General features: G+C 36.2%; 1 protein-coding gene across 5 annotated transcripts in view; it reads left to right on the plus strand.

Moving 5' to 3' along the window:
- The first annotated feature begins 2,240 nt into the window (after nt 1-2,240).
- Nucleotides 2,241-21,142, plus strand: part of VPS54 (VPS54 subunit of GARP complex) — a 134,739-nt gene continuing 115,837 nt past the window's right edge. For 2 of the 5 annotated variants that reach the window (XM_036890430.2, XM_057497146.1), the window contains exon 1: nt 2,248-2,972. The gene's annotated coding sequence lies outside the window, so the exon portion shown is untranslated. Of the gene's footprint in view, nt 2,973-21,142 lie in introns of all 5 variants that reach the window. The other 3 variants (XR_008995830.1, XM_057497147.1, XM_036890431.2) reach the window with 3 other exon arrangements.

Below are 21,142 nucleotides of genomic sequence, written 5' to 3' on the forward strand. Positions count from 1 at the left end.
TTTCATCTCATAAGTACATATGTATTTAGCTTACCAGAGATAATTTATACTGAATACACAATGTAATTTATATATTTAGCTATGGAGTAGGTTAGAGAACTTGAATGGGTTTCCATTTGATAGATTTAAGGTCTGCTATTGTGGAAAAAAGAGGGGCTAGTGCTCATGTCTAAATTACAAAATAGTTTCTCTGATTGTTACTTTTATCAGTGCCTTCTTGCCCTTCTGCATTTATATTGGCATGTGAATGTACAGTTTCTGTCAAATGAGTCATTAAAAATGATATTCATTGATTGAGTAGTAGGTATGTTAACCTTGATACTGCCATGCACACAAATATGTACTGAATATAGAGTAAACATAAGCACAGGCCTTTTATAGGCATTACAGCATTAGAAAACTTGCCCATTCTTCTTATGAGAACATATGACCCTGTATGACTATCATCATTCATAATTCTTAACAGGTTTAATAAATGTAATGACAAATACAGTGTTAGTAATATGGTGGCTAAATTTTTTTTTTTCATATTTGCTTCTTTGGAAGTCTATGATGTCTCTGTTTTCCTTAATTTTCTGTCATCTGTGCTTTCTGAAAATGAACACTAAGAGTATACCTATGCATATTTACTTGTGATGTGGCTTTTCTTTCTAATACTGAAATGATTCAAGGGCTAACAAATAAGTATGATTAATTAATTTGAAATTTTTCTACCTTTAATTAAATTACTTGTCTAGTTAACAGTTTTTTTTTTTTTGCTTCTGACAAACCTGATCATCAGGATTTACTTTTCTGTTTAGATTCGTTATTATGAATTGTTCTTTGGAAAAGTAAAAGTAAACATCATGTCGGATCCCTGAAAGAACTAAGCACAATACTCAAAGTGTATTTTCTTCCTATGGTATGTTATCTACAGATGGATATTGAGGAAAGCAAACCAGTCTGTCTTGTTCTAGTGCCTATAAGATACCTCATGACTATTATTTAATCCAAGTGCCAACTAGAGCAACTTGGAATCTTTTTTGGAACAAGGTGAAGTATAAATGTGAATCCTTTTTCAAAGGCCAGACTGCCAGGTATAAGGCAGCTTTTGAACTGTTGTTGATTTCCTTATGCATGTTCAAAATACAGGAACTTGCTAAATCCATTTTTTAGTATAATCTATGAACTGATTCTAGACGTAAAGTGAAGTTATTTTCCTCTCTGGCCTTAGATGAAATTTGGTGACTTTTTCCTTAATATTTTCAAAATATAAACTCATCTGGTTTTAAATGAGATGGGATTTAGGAAGATTTCTTTATTATTTTATAGTTAAATTTATATCATATTGGGGATTGATGTTCTTACTTTCCTTAATACAAAATTGCAGAGAATTGAATCTAGGAAAACATAATGTAAGACTTTCCTCTCAACTATTTTTGTTGCTTCTTTGTCTTTTGTCCTGCCCTTCCCCCAAGTTAGCTTGTTAGTGGGTAAAATAGTTCAGTTATATTTGCAGTTTTCAGAGTGACTTCTTAGAAGTGAAACTTTCATCAACTTTTTTCAGTATCCACTCTAAGAATTAGATTTTCACTTTTGATTTGTTAAAACATACTCTTACAAATCCTAAAACTTTGATATTTTTAGGCAAAGAAATAGTTTCAAAATTGAAAGAAATCTTCCTAAAATCAAGAAATGACCACTCAAATGACTGAGGGCTCTTTTTTCTCTTTTTAGAATCATTCTGAGATGCTCTCTTCTTGTGGATTGTGTTTTATTGGATTGAGATTGCAAGCCTTGTGAAGCCAAGCTGAATTGGATTACTGCTAAGAATCACAAGGATGTATTAATAATACACACATATTTCAAGTATTTCAGTCAAATAGCAGGAATAACTGATTTAAATGGCAGAGAAGTATGATAAGTGCCTGGGAGGAAGGCCTGGAACTAGGGGAAACCTTAGCCCAGGACTTGGTCAGGGAAGGCTTCAAGGGAGACAAGGCCCTCTCTTGATTCCAGAGGGCTGTTGCGGGTGGGGGGATGACCTTTAACCTTTCAAAGGACATTTATTTGGGAATCTCTGAACAACGTTCACTTCGAGGAGGTGAAAGGAGAGGTGGGATGTTGTAGAAGTATCTACTTTAATAGGTCTTGGGTGACTCAGGGGCGTTTGGAGTCGGTTGGTCTGGCGGGTGGGCGGAGGGCCACGCTGAGGGATCACCGCCCAGTCCCAGGGAAGGCGGAAGGCGACACTAGGTGTTCCTGAGAACAACTCGGGGTTGGGGAAGGGTTGTAGGGCAAAGTAGAGTTCAGCGTGGGTTTCTGGGTTTGCTTGGAGGACTATTGGAGGAGGCGCGGGGGAGCCGCGCTGGGTTATCTCCCGCCCTGGGGGATGCCGGCAGCATCCGCGGCGCCCGCGCGGCAAATCCTCTGCCGAGGCGGCGAGCGTTCCCCCGGTCCCGGCCACGGCCCTCCCGCCCCAGCAGAGCCGCGCGGTGGATTGTGGGCTGGGGGCTGCGGCGGCCTCGCGGCGGCCTCCGGCGCTGTCTCCCGGACCTGGCCCGGCCGAGGCGGGCCGGCGGGCTGAGGGGAAGCAGTGGAGCAGGGAGCAGGGGCGCTAGGGGTAGTGGTCGCGGCAGCGGCGGCGGCGGCTCCTGTGGAGGCCGGGGATGTGGGAGAGGCGGTGGCAGCAGCGGCGGAGGCGGCGCTGCGGACCCGGGGGAAACTGCTGGTTGACAGAACACCCGGGAGAGACGTGAGGGAGCCGCCGCTGCCGCCTCTCACCCCGGAGCTGGGCACGAGAGGGCGGATTGGTGCTCCCGCGGCCGACGGGCCAGCGGGCGTGGGGCGCGGGCGGGGAGCCGGACTCGGGCCCCGGGGCCGGGCTCCGGGCGGCGGCGGCCGCGGAGCAGCAGCCTCGGCGCGACGTGGAAGGCTGAAGGCGGCGGCGATGCACTAGGCCTCGCTCTGGGGCGGCTGCCCGGGACCCGCAGGTAGGTGTGGACCGGCCCGGTTCAGACCCCAGCGCTTCGCGGCCCACACTCACCCGGCCTCCTGTGGGGAGAGGGACCGGGACCCCACCCCTCTGCCTCCTCCCCGGCCCGCAGTGGGCAGTTTCGGTCAGAACTGACCGGTGCTTAAGCTTCCATTCTCCTCTCGGCCATCTCCTCCTCTTCCTTTTCACTCACCCTCCGGGATCCGGGCCGGCAGCGGTGTTTCCCAGGTCCAGTTGGCGGCCTCAGACGCCGCTGTCGCCCCGCTCCGGGATCTGGGCTCTGGAACTTCCACCGCCCTCCGTAGATGCTGTTCCCAAACTTTCCCTTTCTTTTCCCAGCCGAATCCTTAGCCACCTTTTGAGCCCGCTGGAATAATTTAAATTTAAATAATTTATCTTTCTGGGGAAGGCTAATCCAAAGAATAACTCGAGTGTTTTGCAATTTAGCAGTTTAGCTCGCAATAATTTGTTCAATAATTTTCCTTAGTTCTGCTTCTTTCCATCTCTGCATTGAAGAGAGACAGGCCTCCCTTGTCCCCTGGTCGTTGACAAGGGAACTTTTTGCCTGCCCATTATAATTAATCACTTTATTGGTTTGTCCGTCTGCCGAATTCAGGATGGTATTTTTAGAATTTTGGCTGACCCGGGTTGCATTCTGTTTTTTAATTCCCCTTTTAACCAGCTGTGTTTTTTTGGTCTTTATTGAGGCTCTCCTTACTGTTGAGGAATTAAGTTATTCGCAGTGTTTTTCTTTTTAATTGGCTCTTTTTGATTCGTCAAACCCCAGGGCAGTCGTAATGGCAAATACTTTAGAAGGCAAGTGATACCATGATAGTGTACTGAGAACTGTGTTACTGTGGTAACTTAAACTGCAGATTTTAATGGATATTTCAGGTTGACTTTTATAAATCTGATGGAGAGTTCAAATTGGAAAAGTGCTTTGAGAGCTTTAATGATTTCCAAGCAGTTATTATGGAACAGATGAAATGATAAGATTTGTATTGCAATCATAGTCTGATTTCCTAGAAATAGGTATTACTTGTTGGTTCATAGTGATCATTATTGCTAATGATAAGCTTTGGTAAAAATGATCAATATATGCAAATTGGGGTTTGGGAGATTAGATGTTGCAATTATTGTGATTTGGCTATCTTTGAATTATGCTTTTGTAACTTCAGAATTACAGAAAGACATTACAGTCTGAGGATCACTTTAAAAGAAATGAAAAATGACTTAATAATTTTCATTATAAAGCGCATCACAACAGAAGACTGTCCATGTTTTGTTGTTGGTATGGTGATGATATTCATGTTTTGTTCTTGTGGAAGTATTGTTACTCTAGCATTTGAAACCAACATTAAAAACATATGAAATGTTTTTCATTGTTTTCAAATTATCCAAAGCTTACTAGGAAAGTTTATTAAATTTGCATTTTTTTTTTCCAGAGAAGTTAAAATTTATTTCCGGAGAGGTAGTAAGTTTTTATGTCAGAATTAAAATAAAATCTTAAATAACTCATGGAATTGGCAAACTTTACAGAGTTTTTTGTTAATCACTTTCCTTTTCTTATCAAAACTTGATTAAAATTTCCCTTTTCAGCTTTTAGCTTTTTACAGCTTTGAATAAAAGCACACCTGTTATTTAAAGTGTAAAATTCAATGACTTTTAATATATTTACAGACTTGTGCAAACATCCTCATAACCTAGTTTAGGACATTTTCATCACCCCAAAAAGAAACCTACCCATTAGCAGTTACTCCCCATTCTCCCCACCCCATCCCCAGACCTAGGCAACCATTATTCTATTTAAATTCCTTCTCAGTATTTGCCTATTGTGGTTCATCATATCAGTTCATCAGTTCATAGCTTCTTGAAAAGTTTTTCTTTTAAATGCAATTTACATATTACAAAACTTTTTTTTTGAGTTGGAGAATAGGCACTTAACTGCCCACTGGTATTAATAAACAATGTTTTAAACCACTAACATACTGTTTGGTTCTACTCAGCATAGATTAATATAACCTGTGGAGAAAGAGAAATGTTAGCATGATTGGCTTCAGCAATCACAAAAGGTGGTCTGGTCAGCTGGGAGTCAATAAGTAAAAATTTAAGGAGGGTTTTTGCCATTGAATATTAGGATATCAGGAGGAAAAGACTTTAAAGGTCATCAGCTTTCTTCCTGCTTGCTTCACAAATAGATGGCAGGAACCAGTTGAGGAAATTTGGAATGGAAACTTGAATCTTAGGGACTGTGGCTCATGAACCACAGTGTGGCCATGTAAGGCAAGAAATGGGAATTTGCAAGTTAGAACTGTTTAGGTTCTCTTATGTATGTGTGTACGTATTTGACATTTTACTTAGAGTAGGGAAAGAACTGGACATTTCTCCATTTTGGGATGGGGGTGAGGCAGACTAAATGAATCCAGGTAGATGAAATCCATGTTACAAAATCCTTTAATAATGAAGGATGGTATATCTATATTTTAAGCTATCTTTCTGTACTATTGCCATCTTATATTTAAAAATCCAAATTTTAAAAACAAAATTAACTTTTAAAAATTATAATTAACAGGGCTGGTTGGAGGCCTCACTTCTTCAAATATCAAGTACCCTAACATATAAATCAGTGGTTTTCACAGGGGTGAATTTGCAATCCAAGGGACATTTGGCAGTGTCTGGAAACATGTTTTTGTTGTTGTTTATTGTCACAGCTGCAGGTAGGGTGCTGTTGGTATCTATATTGCAAAACATTGTACAGTGCACAGGACATATCCTACCCCACCCCACCTTTCACACAGAACAAAGTTCTCTAACCCAGAATGCCTATAGCATCGTTTTAAATCTGTGGCTTGCATGATTCTCGTAAGCACCTGAGGTGCTCTACCAGGTGGGAAAGTATTCTCAGTGCGCACTGTTGGTGGATTAGATTAAACCCTTTAGGTCCTCTAGCAATTCTTTCTTTGCAGTGGGAGGCAGTTGAGGAAAAAGTAAGATGAAATCTATTAGTGACACAATGCAAATATTCTTCAGCCTTGTTTAGGTGTCTTCAAATCTGAAGAAAAATTTTTTTTTTTCAGGAAATGGCAGACTTATTTTAGTGCACATTTGAACAAATATTATGTTTGGAATTGTTCTTTCCTGGTGCATAAATTGGCAGTAGATACATATACAGTTCTCTTTATGTAGAAGTGATTTTTTTTTTCCTGGTAGTTTCAGCTGCCAAGAAAGGAGAGAAGTAAGATAAGTATTTTAATTAATTAATTGAAATGTATGTTGTGAGTGTTCAAAAAAATCCAATTCTTTTATATGAGTATCATCTTTTTTCCCATTTTCTTATACGCCCTACTTTGACCCTTATTTAGTTTTTAACAAGTTTAATTTGTTGATGAAAGAAGAAAAGATTGATGGTTGGGATCACTTTTTTCTATTTACCTGCCTTATAACCTGAGATAAATTATTCAGTCTTTCTGAGCCTCAATTTTCTCATCTATAAAATAGGAATAGTGACAATTTCTATATTGTAAAGTTATTGTGAGATATAAATGAGGAATATGTATTTAGAAGCTGTCAACCATAAAATACTGTAAGAGTTAGTTTAAGAATTAGTTACTACACTAGAAACTAATATATGTCAATTATGCCTTAATTAAAAAAAAAAGTTAGCTACTCTTTCAGAAGAATCAAATTAGAAAGGACTATAGAGGTACCAAAGGCAGGAATATCGATAGCAAGGCAGAGATAGTGACCACTGATAGCCTCTCTAGGGAGAAGAGAGAAATTCTAAAAATCTATTGTTAACAAACTAGTAAAAAAACTAGTGTTATCACCATATTCAGAAGCTCTTTAATATAGGAGCTGACTTGAGTATCACCTGAAGTATCACTATTGTAGCACAGTGTAATAACTGATTATTATAATGGTGAAATTGAGTGATCAAGAAAAGTTTACCTTGCTTTCAAAATATGCTATTTGAAAAGTCATGAAAATTACATTTCTCAGAAGTGACTTATCTGTGCAAAAATTTTAGCCTCTTCAAGAGTGAGCTATGGTTATCTGGATTAATTCCCTTGTTGGGAATAATTACTTCTGTCTTCATTTAGTATTCATGCCTTCCTTTATATTTGAAGGGTATTCTACCACTGATAATTTCTCTTCAAATGAGAGGATTTAACTGAAGAAATAGGTTTTTTTAAGCCCTCTCACTATTTGCAAAATCTCCTCTCTTTCTAGGTTTCTTTATCCATTACATTTCTACACCTTTTTACACAAAAAGAGGTGCTTTGATTTTCCTACATGTCTAGTAGTCCATCATTGTGCTGTAATTTAAAGTTGAATTAACTAAAATACATGTAAAGAATGGGAAAAATGTAATCACTTACAACTTTGTTAACTGTTCATCTTTCCTTCGCAGTCGTTAAGGTAACAGAATTCCAGCAGTTCAGGGAAATTTTTCTGGGGTAGCATGAGGGTAGACTAGTTGAAGACAATATTTAGATTAAGACATGGGGGTGGTAGTGGTAGGTATTTTTTTTTAATATGATGGCTCTAAACAAATTGGATTTTAGAAAGTTGGGGGACATTTTCATGGCAAAAAAATGCTACTGATTTGGAAAATTTTATATTCAAACATTTGGTTTTTTAACTAAAAGGGAGTTCAGAGAGTAGGTGTTTTGTGTATGAATATTGTGGTGATGCATGATATTTTATGGTGGTTTTCTCCTGCAGAGTAAATACAGTAAAATTTTGAAGTCATAGTAATTACGTCAAGAAAGTTCATGTCCTGTTCTTATTGTGTGTGTGCTATTTGGCTAAACAGGTGTAGATTGGGTACAGGTTGTAAAGAGTTTTTAGAGTTGATATATATACATATACACCACTATCAAAGAATATTTAAGGTGAGTGACCTGATCAGATCTGAATTTTAGAAAGATGATTCTGAAGTTCAGTGAGGTTAGGAATGAAGAAGGACTTTGGCAGGAGATTCTCACAATAATCTTAATCTGCAAATAAAATCCTGAACTAGGGCAGTGACAGTTGGAATGGAAAGCAAGGGATGGATATATGATGAATTTTGGAGGTAGAATCCATAGGACAGCCCAAGTTGATATAGAAATTGAAGAAATGTAGAGAGGTCAGGGAGTAAGGCTGGCTCTGGAGTTTCTAGCTTGGGAAACTACATAGATGGTGTTGTCATTAACTGAGCTAGGGAAAGAATAAATTTTTGGCAGGTGGAGGAGGGGGGTTAAGATGGTAGATAATGAATTTAAGTTTTGGGTATTGAATTCTAGTTATCTGTGAGACTTGTAGGTGAGGATGCCCAGCAAGTAGTTATAAATTTGGGTGTGGGACACTGAAGAGAGTTTAGGACAGGAGAAAGATCTGGAATCTATCTAGTTTTCTCCATCTCCTCTACCATTATCAGAGTTTAGTCTACTGTCATTTCTAACCTAGATTACTGTAAATTTCCTTTCTGGTTTCTGCTAGTTTTAGTCTTCTCCAGTCCATTCCCTGTGCTATAATCAGTGATCTTTCTAAAGGGCGAATCTGATTATGTCATTTCTCAACTTAAGTTATTTCTGTGACTTTGTTTTACCTTTGTGATGAAATCCACATTCCTTATTCCTTTAACAGATTTATGAATTTGTTCAAGTTCTTTTCCCACTTTATCTTTCTAGCCTCATGACCCTCCACAGCTCCCACCTCCTCCCCAAATATGTAATTTTTTTCAGATATACTGAATTACTTGTGGTTTCTGGAAATAGGCTCTCCTTTCCCTCTAAGCCTTTGCACATACTCTTCCCTATTCTTGGCATGTTCTCCTTATCACACTCTTCCTCCCCTTCCTTTCTCTGGATCATTTCTTCTTATTTTCAGTTCTTGGTAAGCCTTCATTGGTTTTTTTATTATTGTTGTTGAAAAATTTTAAACCCACAGAAAAGTTGAGAGAATAGTAGAGTGAACACCTACACACACATACATAAACACACACAAGCGTGCACATATGCACACACATCTCTCTTTTGCCAAACCTGAATACAGCCTGTAAATATCATGACTCTTCACCCCTAAGTATGTAATCATGCATCTTCCAATTACAGGGACATTCTCTTACACAACCATAATCGCATTTTGACACCTAAGAATCAACAATTACTTAATATGAGTCTCTGATCATACATAAACTTCCCTATTTGTCCCCAAGTTCTTTATAGCATTTTTCCCCTCAATGCATATTCAGTCAAAGTTCATGCATTGCATTTGGCTGGTATGTCTCTTTAGTCTTCCCCAGTCTGGACTAGTCCCACTGCCTCTTCTTTGGTTTGCCCTTTGAAAAGTAGAGGCATTTGTTCTCAAGTGTATTCAGTATTCTGAATCAGTGTGCTTCTTTATGATTAGCTTTTGGTCAAGTATTTCTGGCAAGAATACCACACAAATGATATGTATAGTTACCACTTTATCACATAAGGAAGCATGTAATATAAGGTTGTCTCCCTATTGGTGATTCTAGCTTGGTCACTTGCTAAAGGTGGGACCTGACAGATCTGTCTACTATTCAATTAATAAATAATTGATAGGGTGATATGATGGTTCATAGCCATGTTCCTAATAACTTTAAATCAATGGTTTTAGCATCTATTAATGATCCTTGCTTTAATCAATCATTGTTTTGGAGGATTACAAATGGTGATTTTCTATTTCATTCTACCTACATTATCTTTATTGACTTTTGAGAGAATGAGGTCAAGTAGAATGCAGACTGAATATAGGCAGCTGAATTTAGAAATCAGGTCATTCCTCACTTTTTCCAGAGCCAAGTGAATTGTAAAGATGGGAGACAGATTGCTGAGGAGGTATACCAAAGAGAGAATAGAGGTTTGTCAGTGAAGTGGGGGCAAGAAGAAGTAGCCTGAGGAGATAGAGTTGATAGAAATAACTTTAATTTGGTACTTGAACATTTTTTTGATGGGATGATGAGATAGAAGATAGGAGAGTCAGGGAATAATCAATAGAACAGGGTTTCAGATGAATGAGAGGTGGGATCAACAACAACTGGTTGGGAGATTAACTGGAAAAAAGTAGACACCTCTATAGTAGCTCAGAAAGTTAGGAGTTGTGCATAGGTGAGAGTTAGGTAAGATTGGGTATAGAGATAAGAAGTCATATCTTAGGATTTTTATTTTGGTGTGAAGTAAAAAGTTACTTTTTGAGCATGGGATAAATGACGGTAAACTAGGAGACAAGGAGAGTGATGAAAGTTTGTTATAAATACTGTGGGAATTAGAAATGTGTTGCAGGGCAAATAAGTGAAAGGACTGCTGAGCAGTCCTCATCTGTAATTGGAACTCATAAATTTATAATCTGCATGTTTTATATAAGTTTTCGCTGCCAGTGTTCTGCAGCCAGGAACAAAAGCAAGACAGGTTGTATTTGAAGATGGATGAGAGAGAAGAGAATTGAACATGCAAGGAAGACTGTTGAAGTAATTGACAAGAGGATCGAAGCTAAGTAGAAAAACTAGTAAGGCAGAACTAGGCTGAGACCCAGATAGTGGGAGGGGTGTAGAGGTAAATGCCAAGCAGTGACTGATTAATTAAAATATTGATTTGTTGGTTTGGGGTTATAGTAGTAATGAAGTTTATAGTTATTTATACATTAAACTAACACTTAATATTTTCATTCTTGAACCATTTACCGACTCACTGCAGATAAGTTTCTAGCTATTTTGCTTTCTTTTCTCTAAAAAGAAGACTCCTTGAAAACTTCATCTTTATTGTTACTTAATATTTATTGAGTAATTGTTTAGATTATTTGAAGACCCTGCCTTTTATAAAATATATTTTAAATACACATATATTTTCATATATATACACATGTATGTGTATGCACATATATTATATATATAAAATATATATTTAAATATATTTTATATACATTAACATCTGGGACCCAGATATAAAATGTATTTTACTAATAAGGATAGATTGTTAAAACTAGATTATTTCTACTCTGGAAAGAAGTAGAAAGGCAGGGATGACCCAAAATAATGTATATTTGTCATTTTTATTCTTAGGAATCAATAGTGTCATTTTTGTTATTCTTAGGAATATATAATACATAATTTTTTCTAGTAAATGTTTTCAAGGTAGAATAGATTATACAGATTTTATTTTAAATTTACTTTTTTTTGCATGCTTTTTAATGTATCTAAAGTTTTACATATTTAACACATATGTATTCTCCACTAACTTTAAATGCATATAGGATTTATTTGCTAATCCTTGGCTAAGACACTAAGAACAGAATACCAGAATACCGGTGTTCTAATTCAATTTGACAGAAATTTCACTAATTATAGTCATATTAATAAACCCAAATTAAAATAAACTGTCACATTATATTTGGTTTTCTTTTTTACATGCTAGAGACAGATTTTATCACAGCACAGTTTAATCATTAAATTCTAGGCCTCTGACCCTTACTTAATTTCAGTGGCTGCTATCATTATGTGTTTTAGTGTATTAAGTCTCTCATGAGTGCTGGGGAAAAAGACTGCTTTTATTTTGAGTAAGTCTAGATTTAAAATATATACAGTTGACCTTTGAACAACGCAAGGGTTAGGGGCACTGATTCCCCTTCCCTCATGTAGTTGAAAATGTGTGTATAATTTTTGACTCCTCCAAAATTAGCTACTAATAACCTGCTGTTGACTGGAAGGCTTGCTGATACTAGAAATAGTTAACACTTACTTTATATGTTATGTGTACTATATACTGTATTCTTACAATAAAGTAAGCTAGAGAAAATTTTTTTCAAATTGTCTCAAATCTTCAATAAATTTTCCAGTGTATTTATTGAAAAAATCTGCATATATGTGGACCTGTTCAGTTCTCACCCATGTTTTTCAATGGTCAACTGTATATATGTTATTTGAGGATATTTATGATTTTATTTCCTAATAAGGAAATACCACTTATTTCATAGCCATTTTAAAATATTTAAATTTAATCTCACAAATAGTTACACTTTTTATCTTTTTAGCCAAGATTATTCCTATTGTTCTTTCTTGTTACCAGATCAAAAGCAAATAAGAAACTTAAGGAAACACATGTATTCAGTTTCTTGCAAGGCACAGGGTCTTATAATGTCAAATGGTAATGTAAGGAAAAAACAAGTTAGATTAGTGCAACTCTAACTTCTTCCATAGTCCTTTAATACCCAAGATGAGTAGACAAGTACTTACTTATATGACAACCTTAATTTGTTAGTATTTCTTGAAAGCCCATATATTTATGTTTAAATTTTAATTTTGTTATTGAGATTATTAGGAGCAATATGTGTGACATATAATTTTTAAAAATTTCAGTACTTTAAAAAACTATTATACTAGGTTTTATCAAGTGATAAGTTATATACTTAAACAGTGTAGAAGAATAGTGCTTTTTGTATCTATTGTTGTATGAGAATGCTTAACCATACCATTTACCAGAAATGGGCTCTTAAAGTTCCTAAAGTGTTGTGGAAAGAACTTCTTAGAATATGAGGTATTTGAGATATTTTAAATTACTATTACTAAAAAAATAATCTCTACTGATTTCTAAGAAGTTGATCTTTGGTAGGACATTACATTTTCTTCCTTGCATGTGTCAGTACTTGTAAATTTGGGGGAATTGCCATTTTTTGTTTGCTTTTTAAAAAATATAGCACTGACTGTGGATTTTTTTCCTTTTTTTTACCAAACTTAAATACAAAGTTGTAGCAAAAAATGCTGCCTCTATCCAGCTCCAGTGTAAAAATATTTCCCACTTTGTCCATATCTTCTCCAATTACAAACAGACATGCTATAAAAGTTCATTAACTTCTTTAATTATTTGGAATTCATTACGCATTTCCTGTTGAAAGTGCTAAAATGATGGCCTATAGTAGCATATTTGTCCCATGTTGCAGCTCAAGAATTATCATTTGCTAAGAGAAATATAGTAAATAATACTAATGAAAATGTATATTATGTTTTTCCTCAAGGAATAGTTTTTAGCAGTCTAGTCTTACAAAATTCTTTGAACTTAAAACTGCCCTAAAACAATTGTCTTAAAAATTCTTTTCACAGTCAGATGTTAATTATTGCTGTCATTTATTTTTAATATAACAAGGAGAAAAATAATATTTGTTAGTGTAAATAATTGTTATTAGGTCAGTAGTTGTTCTGTAAGGAGGAAAAGAGTCAGGAGAGGAAAGCACTGGGTGCCTGAAATGGATGGAGGGGCAATAGTGAAATCACATAGGTTTAGGGTTTTTTTTTTTTTTTGGAGAGGCAGTGTCATACACAGGCATGAAAACTAGAATCAGAAGATCTGAATGCAAATCCCATCTTCACAATTAATTAGCTAAATAGTCTGAAACCAAGTAACTCTTGAACCTGTTTCTTCATCCACATATAGGAGATCATTGATTCATTCATTCACTTAATCATTCAGAAATGGTTTCCTGGATTTTTTGGAAGACCAACGAAATAATCTGAATGAAAGTAAGCAACTATGAACTATATAGTGTTTTAGTCAAATATTGTGATGATGTAATTCTTCCTGTCATTCCATTGTTTCTCACTCCCCTGCCATCCTTCCTTCTTTCATTGATACCATACTTTCACTGCACTCTTGATCTTAGGACTTCAGAGAATCTTCAGAACTAGTGGTGGAAGTGAGGCTATCCATGTTTGCCAGGGTCCCTCCCTCTCCATAAAGGCATGAGGCAGAGTATGATGGAAAGCAACTTTTCTGAATCAGCTTGCTCATTTTCTCACTGCTGCCTGACAAAGCCCTGTCTTTGTCAAGGTGGGGCATAGTTTATAGTACCTCATAGTCCCTGGGTGTGATTTTTCTCTTTCTCTTGGCCTCCACCTCTCCATCCCATTCCCATGTGTATCTCTTCTCTCCCCATGTCCTTTTTCCACCACTTCTTTTGTTCCTTTTTAATCTCATCCTTCAGTTGCTTTCATGCTGTTTGCCTACACATATGCTCAGGTCTCTAATGGCCTAAAAAATTCTTGCTCAACTCTTACTATCTTCTTTCAACACCAAAGAGATGTTGATCTTGTTGCCTTTATTAATCACTTACTTAACAACCCTTGTGGTATACGGCCTCTGCCCCAACCATTGTCCTAAAACTGTTCTAATCCAGTATCCTTTCTGAAGTTAGTAATCTCCTTGACCTCTCTCTGCAGCATCTTGACCTACTGTTCACACTCTCCTCGTCGACACTTCTCCATTTGCTTCTGTAAGGATAGTATTTCTGATTGCGTTCTTCCTTTCTTCTTTAATGTATTCGTCCCACCTCTTGCTCTCATTATTCCTCCTTTTCTGCACTTTCTCCGTTTGTAATATTATTTTCCTATGACTAGACATATTTACTATTTCTAAAATAACTGACCTAGGAACAGTGATGGAAAAGTCAGGGAGGCAGGAGCCTGTTACATTACAAGAATTTTTTTCCTAAAGCTACTCTAATTGTATTACATACTACTGTAAGGTTATTCCATCTGCTTTTGAAGTAGTCAGTTCTCCATTATTGAAGGTTTTCAAATGGAGGCAGAAAAACCCCTCATAGAAAGGATTCGTGTATTACAAGTTGAACTAGATGACGTTTTAAAGTTCTTTCCAACTCAGGGATTTTAATTTTTATCTCATCCACTCTGCTTCTATGCATTCAACTTTGACCTTTATTCTAATGTCTTCCAAAGCATTATTTGCAGCCTGTCTGCTTTATTTCTCTTTTTTCCCAAAAGGATAGTTTTTATCATGAAAATTGCTTCTGTTCCAGTTTCATCATCATTTTCCAATATTCTTTTTTTTCCCTCCTTTTACTGGCATAGCTTTGAGGACCACTGTTCTATGCTTTGGCTACTTTTCTGATAGCAAATTGTATCTGCACATATTAGTTTGCTGCCTCCTCTCCTCCCCAAATTAGGGGCACTGAAATAAAGGACACCAATAGAGGAGGCTCAGGATCCTCAAGTTTACATTTATTTTGAACTTTGTATGGTACAGTCCGGATGTTTATACTTAAGAGGTTTACTGAGTATTACTGTGTGCCAAGTATTGTGCCATGAGCTTACATAGGTTAAATAAATTACATTCCATTTAAATCTTAGAACATTCCTCTGAGGAAAATATTGCTGTCCCATTTTACAAGTGAGGGAACTGAGACTTAGGAAGGTAAGAAAGTTGTCAAAGTGTACACAACTAATAAATGGCAAAGATGTCTACAATCAGTTTTCTAAACAAGTGTACTCTACTATAAAAAAGGTAAAGATCTAGAATAAAACTTCAGAATGTCAGATAATCAACAAAACAAGATAATGAGTTTTTTACTTTGTTTTTAGATTGTTTGAATGTACATGAACCTATGAGACATTATTAATGGCTTGTGTGTACTTACCTCTTTTTTCACAATATTCATTCATTGAGCATTCATGCTTTTTGTGAGTATTTAGACTCTGCTGTGTGTGGTATAGAAAGGCAAATGAAACAAAGTTTACAACATAGCGGAGGAGACAGTAAATAAGCAGGTAAATAAATGAGTTATAGTTGGGAAAGTACTATAAGGATAATAAATTATAATGCTAGTGGTAGAGAGTAACAAGGCTGCATGTGTGTTGGATGGGGGAAAGTGCCTAAGTACGGTGGTCAGGGAAGGCCTGTTACCCCACTGAGCAGATACAATGGCTGTTAAAAAATTATGTTGTATACCATTTCATTTATTATATGTAGCTATATAAAGTGTTTCTATCAAAATGGAATTGTGTGTTGTAATCTCATAATTGAGTCTCTTGAAACAATAGCCATTTTCTTCACCTTTCTAGGTTACTCCAGCCTGTACAGTCTGGATTTCACCCCCACTATTGGACTTGACATTGCTTTCTGATGTGACTGGTCACTTCTGAATTGCCAAATCTAAAGGAAGTTTTTTCCTTATTATTTACAAATTCTGAGCTGGTATTTCTCTCACCTTCTTGGATGTTCCTTCTTTATCACAAGCTATTATTTATACAGTATCTTTGATTTATTTCTTCAGAAATGTTGAAAATCCTCTTAGTTTCTGTACTTGGCCGTCCTCAATAATACTCTCCCTGAGTGATGTATTCAACACCAGTGTCTTAAAATCTATAACTTCTCACCGCAATCTTGTGCATTAAGTCCAAACTCCTATGTAAAATTCCACCCAGTTTAAGGAATATTCATTTTTTAATCTAAAGAAAACAGAAATGAACCTTTACTAATATTTATTATAAGGATTAGTATTAACATCTTCAGTCAGACCACATGTTCATTAATCAGATGGTCACATTTTAAATAAGTAAGCAAGTACAAGGGATTAATAGTGGTATCCTTCATTTAGTTCATCCTTGTGATGTAATTTACTTTACTTGAGTGGTTGATTAGATTTACAGACTGTTATGTAGTTTTAACTAAACCAATTGTCACAAAATGTCCAATTAATCTAAAATGTGGAGAAATAATATCTTGGATGAAAGATAGTCCTAACAGTGGAACCATAAGTAGACAACAAAATGCAGAGATAGTTTTTCCTCCTACTTTTAGAACAGGCTTTTCCATAGCCATATGTAAAACTACTCAAAAGAGTTGCTAAACTAACAACACGGATGGAGCTAGAGGGTATTATGCTCAGTGAAATAAGCCAAGCGGAGAAGGACAAGTACCAAATGATTTCACTCATATGTGGAGTATAAGAACAAAGGAAAACTGAAGGAACAAAACAGCAGCAGAATCACAGAACCCAAGAATGGACTAATAGTTACCAAAGGGAAAGGGACTGGGGACGATGGGTGGGAAGGGAGGGATAAGGGCGGGGAAAAAGAAAGAGGGCATTATGATTAGCATGTATAGTGCGTGGGGGAGACGGGGAGGGCTGTGCAACACAGAGAAGACAAGTAGTGATTTTACAGCATCTTACTATGCTGATGGACAGTGACTGTGAAGGGGTATGTGGGGAGGACTTGGTGAATGGGGGAACCTAGTAAACATAATATTCTTTCTGCAATTGTAGATTAATGATACCAAAATTAAAAAAAATTAAAAAAACAAAAACAAACAAAAAACAGTTGCTAAACTTAAGAATATGCTATGTGTTTTTTTGTTTTTGTCTTTAACAACACAGAAAAAGCATTCCAAATTTTCTTATCTTTTTAGAAATGGCATGTGACTAGCAGTAATATTTAACCAGTTAAACAAACACTTTTTTTAATAATCATTTTTTATTGAAATATAGTTTATACCCAATGTATTGGTTTCAGATGAACAACCTAGTGATTCATCAATTATATACATTATTAAACGCTTACCATGATAAATGTAGTTACCATCTGTTAGATACAAAGATACTAAAATATTATGAGCTACACCCTCTGTGTTATACCACCATCCTTGTGACCAAATTATATTTTATAACCTGAAGTTTATACTTCTTTAACCCCTTCACCTATTTTACTTCTCCCCCCATGGTAACCAACTGTCCATTCTCTGTGTTTGAATCTATTTCAGTTTTGTTTGTTTTGTTTTTCAATTCCACATGTAAGTGAAATCATATAGTATTCATCTTTCTCTGACTTATTTCACTTTGCATAATATTATCTAGGTCTATCCATGTTGTCACAAATGGAAAGATTTCTTTTTTATGGCTCAGTAATATTCTGTTGTATATATGTACCACATCTTCTCTATCCATTCATCTATTGATGGACATTTTGGTTGCTTCCATATCTTGGCTATTGTAAATAATGCTGCAGTAAACATAAGGGTGCATATATCTTTTTGTATTGATGATTTTGCTTTCTTTGGGTAGATTCTCAGAAGTGGAATTGCTGGGTCATATATTAGTTCCATTTTTAGGTTTTTTGAGAAACCTCCACACTGCTTTCCATAGCAGCTGTACCAATTTGCGATCCCACCGGCAGTGTACAAGGGTTCCCTTATCTCCATATCCTTGCCAAACTCATTATTTCTTGTCTTTTAGACCGTGGCCATTCTGACTGATGTGATAATCTCATTGTAGTTTTGATTTGTATCTCCATAAAGAGTAGTGATGCTCAGCATCTTTTCATGTGTCTGTTGGCCATCTGTATGGTCTTCTTCAGAAAAATGTCTGTTTAGGTCTTCTGCCCATTTTTAATAGTATTATTTGTGTTTTTTGGTGTTGAGTTGTATGAGTTCTTTATATATTTTGTTTATTAGCCCCTTATCAGGTATATCATTTGCTAATATATTCTCTCATACAGTAGGTTGCCTTTGTGTTTTGTTGATGATTTTCTTTGCTGGGCAGAGCTTTTTAGTTTGATGTTATCCCTCTTTTTTTGCTTTGTTTTCCTTGCCTGAAGAGACATATCCAGAAAAAAAATTCTAATATTGATGTTCAGTGTTTACTGCCTTTATTTTCTTCCCGGTAGTTTTATGCTTTCATGTCTTATCTTTAGGTCTTTAATCCATTTTGAGTTTATTTTTGTGTATGGTGTAAGACAGTGATCCAGTTTCATTCTTTTTCACGTAGCTATCCACTTGTCCTAGCAACATTTACTGAAGAGGCTTTCTTTTCCACATTGTATATTCTTGCCTCCTTTTTTGTATATTAATTGACCATATAAGCATGGGTTTATTTCTGGGTGCTCTGTTCTTTCCCATTGGTCTATATATCTGTTCCTGTACCAGTACCATACTATTTTGGTTACCATAGCTTTGTAGTACAGTTTACAATCATGGAGCATGATACCTCCAGCTTTGTTCATCTTTCCCAAGATTGCTCTAGCTACTCAGGGTCTTTTGTGGTTCTAGGATATTTTCTAAGATTATATTCTGGGATTATTTGCTCTAGTTCAGTGAAAAATGCCATTGGTATTTTGATAGGGATTGCATCTGATTGAATCTGTAGATGCTCTTTGTAGTATGGCCATTAATTCTTCTTATCCATGAGCATGGAATAGCTTTCCATTTATTTGTGTCATCTTCAATTTCTTTCATCAGTGTTTTACAGTTTGTACATACACACTCTTCATCTGTTACTGAAGCATGTTTTCTTCTTGTTTTTATTTTTAAATAATGAGAGAAAATAGTTGATTTTTTAGAAACACTCAAGCTATGGTTTATTTTGAAAATAGTTGTTTGGAAATATTCCATCATTATATGATTTTGTTAAATGATGAATTCTTTAAAAACCCAGAGTAGAGTTTTCTAAACTTTTCAGAACCTCAAAATGAAGAGTTTAGAAAGTATGATAAGTGACACAGTAATATATTTCTTCCATTTGGTTCTACATACATTTGTGAGAGCTCTTTTTTCCCTATAATGGACATTAAAGCCAGGTATAAAAATAAATTGATAACCCTATATTGTGGTTTAAACTCACTCTCCAATTTTCCTCTATTTCCTCTAGACTGGAAGGTAGTAGGTCTAGAGCAGTCTTCTTAACCTTGGGTTCAGGGACTCCATAGAGTCTGTGGGTAGAATTCAGAGAGGTTGGGGAAAAAAACTTACATCTTTGACTTGTTGGTTCTCAACTGGGGTGATTTTGTCTTCTTCCCTTTTCTACTTCACCTTGGGATGTTTGGCTTTGTCTGGAGACATTTTTGGTTGTCTACTGGGAGGGAGGGTGCTATTAGCATTAAGTTGATAAGAGGCCATAGATGCATCTAAAGATTCTACAGTGTATAGAGAGTCCACAACAACAAAAAATTATCCAGCTCAAAATGTCAATATTGTCATGGTTGAGAAACCCTGCTTTAACTGGATTTTACCATTTACTTTAATTATGGATGTAAGAAACCCTTCACAGGGATATTTAAATTAACTCTACCTGTAACTTTGTCACCAATAGAAATTTCTTATCACATTGATTTGTTGCAGGTATCTCAAAATATTTATACTTATTCATTGCTTAGAAATTGAGGTTAGATTGCATTAACTGAGATGCAGAAAATTAGTAATTACAATTTTAAAAGATAGTTTCATAGCTGTATTTCACTATAATTGTCCAATATAATCTTATGTGTTTTATGCATTATAAATATTATTCTGGGAAAAGGGTCTGCAGACTTAACCATACTGCCAAAGGAATCCACTAGGCAAAAAAAAAAATTAATCCCTGGTTTGATTAGAGGCTTGATTAGATTGGGTTAAACATTTTTGGTGGGAACCCTTCATAGGTGGTGATGTTTATTTCATATTGTCATTTCATGAATCATAAACTTGACTTACTGTTATCAGTGATGCCAAGTTTGATAGTTTAGGTGGTAACAGCCAGACACATTAAAGATACATTTTTCCTTTTGCATTGCTGAGTGGGGTAATACTTTGGCATCAGGTGAGTTTTCTGTTTCTGAATTACTTTTCAGTTAATGGCTTTAGCATGTATTGATGATTTTTGTCTAAATTGGTTTTTACATTGGGGATTGATTACAGAATGGTGATTTTTCTAATTCAGCCATTCCTTCTACATTTATTACTGGCATTCTCTGTAAAAGAGAATTCCTTCCTCACCCCATTTCTCCCATTTTTCCTTTTTTCCTTCCACCCCTCCAAGAACCACTGAGGATGTATCAATTTTTATTTGCTCAGTATGGTATACTCAGTTAGTTTGTTTTGTTCTGAGTGCTTAAGTTGTCCCAGATGTAGCCAGTCATATTCCCTTTAATTTGGTCCTTTGTCCTTTTGGAGACCCTACTGGTCTTTGAGCATCTCCTTGCTTTCTGATACTAGAGTTCTCAGAATCTATTTGGTCTTCTGTGCTGTATGTCTGGAGTCAGATATTTCTTCAAACAACCGTGGTTTGTTTGTGGGGAAAGGTACAGGTTTCTCCCACTATCCGAAAGTATAGTTGTACCTATGAAACCTTTCATAAAGCTGAAATGACATAAAATGAAGACGCAGTTACTATTAATTTATATGGAAAAATGAGCATTCCCAGACTCCAAAAATAAACTTCCTTAGGTGCTTCTGATATCTTAAGATATATCTAAGGATGCACAAAATAAATTGAGATAAAGCATAAATGCTCTTAGACATAGTTCAATGCTATGGTTACTTCATAATGAGATGCTGAATATAATTCCCAGGGAAGAGTTTGGCAGCAGCATTTTTGCTGCTCAAGGGTGCATGCTGCCTCTGT

This window comes from Manis pentadactyla, chromosome 2 (genome assembly GCF_030020395.1).
Source record: "Manis pentadactyla isolate mManPen7 chromosome 2, mManPen7.hap1, whole genome shotgun sequence".
In the NCBI taxonomy this organism is placed as follows: domain Eukaryota; kingdom Metazoa; phylum Chordata; class Mammalia; order Pholidota; family Manidae; genus Manis; species Manis pentadactyla.